At 37.0% G+C, this 3,410-nt stretch overlaps 1 non-coding gene across 1 annotated transcript; it reads left to right on the top strand.

Moving 5' to 3' along the window:
* The first annotated feature begins 1,963 nt into the window (after positions 1–1,963).
* LOC136390109 (small nucleolar RNA U3) lies at positions 1,964–2,175 on the top strand. Its single transcript, XR_010748594.1, has one exon. It is a non-coding gene; the product is annotated as a small nucleolar RNA U3 (small nucleolar RNA).
* The last annotated feature ends 1,235 nt before the right edge of the window (positions 2,176–3,410 follow it).

Here is a 3,410-nt window from a genome sequence, read left to right as displayed (position 1 = left end):
ATGAGAAGACTTATCTAGTACAACATGCAATGTTTGTATGTATCTCAAGGCTCCTATGAATCACTGATGATTAGAGCAAAATAATGGCTTTTAGACTCACTGAATGAACTAAGCAAAGCAGAGAATTCATCACAAAACAAGAAGGCTATGTTTGCTCAGAGAATGGAGCCAGGGATGAACACCTCAAATTTTTATGAGTTTAGGCAGGAAAAGTTAGCGGACCACATCATCATAGACCAATAAATGGATTGATGCTCTTTTGAAAACAGCAAACAATAATTCATAAGGAGATAAACAGAGCTCAAAACAGATAATATACTAAAAACTAAAACAATTATTTTAAAATTAAATTTATGGGGGAAACATTGGTTAATAGGATTATAAAGGTTTCAACTGTACATTTCTCTAAAAAATGATCTATATATTGAATTTTGTGCCCACCACTCAAAGTCAAATCATGTTTCATTACTACATATTTGGATAAATTGGAGAAAACACATCAACTGCTGTTAAAGACAAAATACTTTTTCTAGATAATAAAAGGAGAATAGATAGATAAGTGATAATTTAAACATTAAAATTAAATGATGAGACTTGGATTTAAAAAAGTGTTTATTGAGTGCATTATACAAAATAATTTTTCTGAGCTGAAGAAATGATTCGTTAGAATGAAAACAAAAACTTCTTAAAATGGTACATGGAATAATTAAACAAAAGAGTCACAAGCATACTCTTCTCTAACATAAAGGAAACATTTTTTAAAGTTTCTACAGAAAAATTATACAGGGTTGGGCAAAGTAAGTTTACAGTTGTTCATATGAAAAATAATACAATAGTTGATAAATAATACTACAAGAATAAACTGTGTCTTGTGTGCTCACAAAATAAACCTTCTTTTGCACACTCCTGTATAACTTCACTAAGTTTTCTGATGATTTATAATACATTACTTACATTCATTTCCATTGAAAACTCTTTGCGCCCTGGCTGGTTGGCTCAGTGGTAGAGCATTGGCCTGGCGTGCAGAAGTCCCGGGTTCGATTCCTGGCCAGGGCACACAGGAGAGGCACCTATCTGCTTCTCCACCCCTCCTCCTCTCCTTCCTCTCTGTCTCTCTCTCTTCCCCTCCCGCACCTGAGGCTCCATTGGAGCAAAGATGGCCCAGGCGCTGGGGTTGGCTCTATGGCCTTTGTCTCAGGCGCTAGAGTGGCTCTGGTCGCAACAGAGCAACGCCCCAGATGGGCAGAGCATCGCCCCCTGGTGGGCGTGCCGGGTGGATCCTGGTCGGGTGCATGCTGGAGTCTGTCTGACTGCCTCCCCGTTTCCAGTTTCAGAAAAATACAAAAAAAAAAAAAAGAAAACTCTTTGCAAACAGGATATAGAGAAGTTTAAAATTGATGCTGTAGAAGTATTTTTAAAGATTGAGTAATATTTGCAAGATGCGAAAAGTAGGTATATTTCATTCCTTTTATTAATACAGTAACAGAAATCATATATGAATAAATATATATTTATATTTAAACATATATTTGTGACTATGTATATATACACAAACATAAATATGCATGTTTGTGTTTGTATATATATTTGTGTTTCTGTATGTGGGATGTGTGTGCATAAACATAAAATTATTATTGAGGTTTTTTAGCTCAGTATCTTACCTAATAAAACAATTTGTTCATTGTACAACTGGAGTGTTCTAGTTCCATAATATATCAAGATGAACCATTAATATTATAGTACTAGAAAGCAAGGGAGATATAAATAAATTAGTGGTGATTCTCAAACCAAATACTAGATGAAAGCTTATATTTGACTTATGTTAATATTCTACCTAATAAGTGACAATATTCTAAATTATTATGGAATGATATTCTCACAGTTTAATATTTTCACAAAAATATAAGATCTAAAAAATTATTACAAATGTCTGCTAAACCATTTGGAAAAAAACGTTTATGTGAAGACTATACTTTCAGGGATCATTTCTATAGTTTGTTACTAGAGAAGTTTCTCTGATCATGTAGAGTACCCGAAACTACGAGGAGGAGTTGCAGTGTTCTCTCCTGAGCGTGAAGCCAGAGAGGTGTTGCTTGTGCAACTGCCTTTTGCCATTGATAATCGTTCTTCTTTTCCTTTGGGAGAGTAAGTGGGAGAGAACGCAGTCTGAGTGGTAAAAATTAATAAATAAATAAGTAAATAAATAAGCAAACAAGGACACTTCTTCTACCAATAATGAACACCTACTAAAAACCCACCTACACTAACTAACATTATACTTAGACACAGACCAAACATGATCTTTAAACTGGGAACAAAGAAAGAAGTTTGCATTCACTACTTCTCAGAATTGTACTGGAATTTCTAGCAAGCACTATAAAGTGTAAATAAATAAATAGCATATAGATTAGGTATGAAGAAATAGAGATATCTTGACTAGGTATCTGCTGACATTAAATGAATGATGTAAATTTTATAAAGTTTCGAGAATAGTTTTATGGCTGTGACTCTTATAAAGAAGTATCGCATACAGATAATGACAAATGCAATATTTTGCCTGGATTTTAAATTCTTCAAAATATTAAGTGGTGGCCCTGGCTCTTTGGCTCAGCGGTAGAGCGTCAGCCTGGCGTGCAGGGGACCCGGGTTCGATTCCCGGCCAGGGCACATAGGAGAAGCGCCCATTTGCTTCTCCACCCCCCCTCCTTCCTCTCTGTCTCTCTCTTCCCCTCCCGCAGTGAGGCTCCATTGGAGCAAAGATGGCCAGGGTGCTGGGGATGGCTCCTTGGCCTCTGCCCCAGGTGCTAGAGTGGCTCTGGTCGCTGCAGAGCGATGCCCCGGAGGGGCAGAGCATCGCCCCCTGGTGGGCAGAGCATCGCCCCTGGTGGGCTTGCCGGGTGGATCCCGGTCGGGCGCATGCGGGAGTCTGTCTGACTGTCTCTCCCCATTTCCAGCTTCAGAAAATACAAAAAAAAAAAAATTAAGTGGTGATGTTGGAGGGTTGGAGATAGTGTACGGAGAATAGTTGAAATAAGATTGGTTATGAGAGCATAATAGATAAAGATCATATATGGGTTTTATTATATTCTTATTCTCACTATCTGTATGTATCCTTTCTATAATTTTCCATTATAGAAAGTTGTAAAATAAAGAAAAAATATGTTAGCAAATTTGTCATACTTAGACCTAGCATACCCAGTACTTAGGCAATAATTTCCTGCCAGTAAACAATTGGAATTTAATGCCACAACTTCTTTATTCATCCATTCATCAATGAACTTCAGTCTCTTTCATCGTGTCACTGCAGTTGTTAGTGGAACAAGCTGAATTTCAAGTTGTCCATTGCTGCCCATTAATCACAGAGATAGATCTAAGTAGTATAAGAGTGTCTTTTATTCAGATTACCATGC

This window comes from Saccopteryx leptura, chromosome 1 (assembly GCF_036850995.1).
Source record: "Saccopteryx leptura isolate mSacLep1 chromosome 1, mSacLep1_pri_phased_curated, whole genome shotgun sequence".
Taxonomy (NCBI): Eukaryota; Metazoa; Chordata; class Mammalia; order Chiroptera; family Emballonuridae; genus Saccopteryx; species Saccopteryx leptura.
Note: the sequence above shows the minus strand (reverse complement) of the source record. Positions and strands in the feature narration are given on the sequence as shown.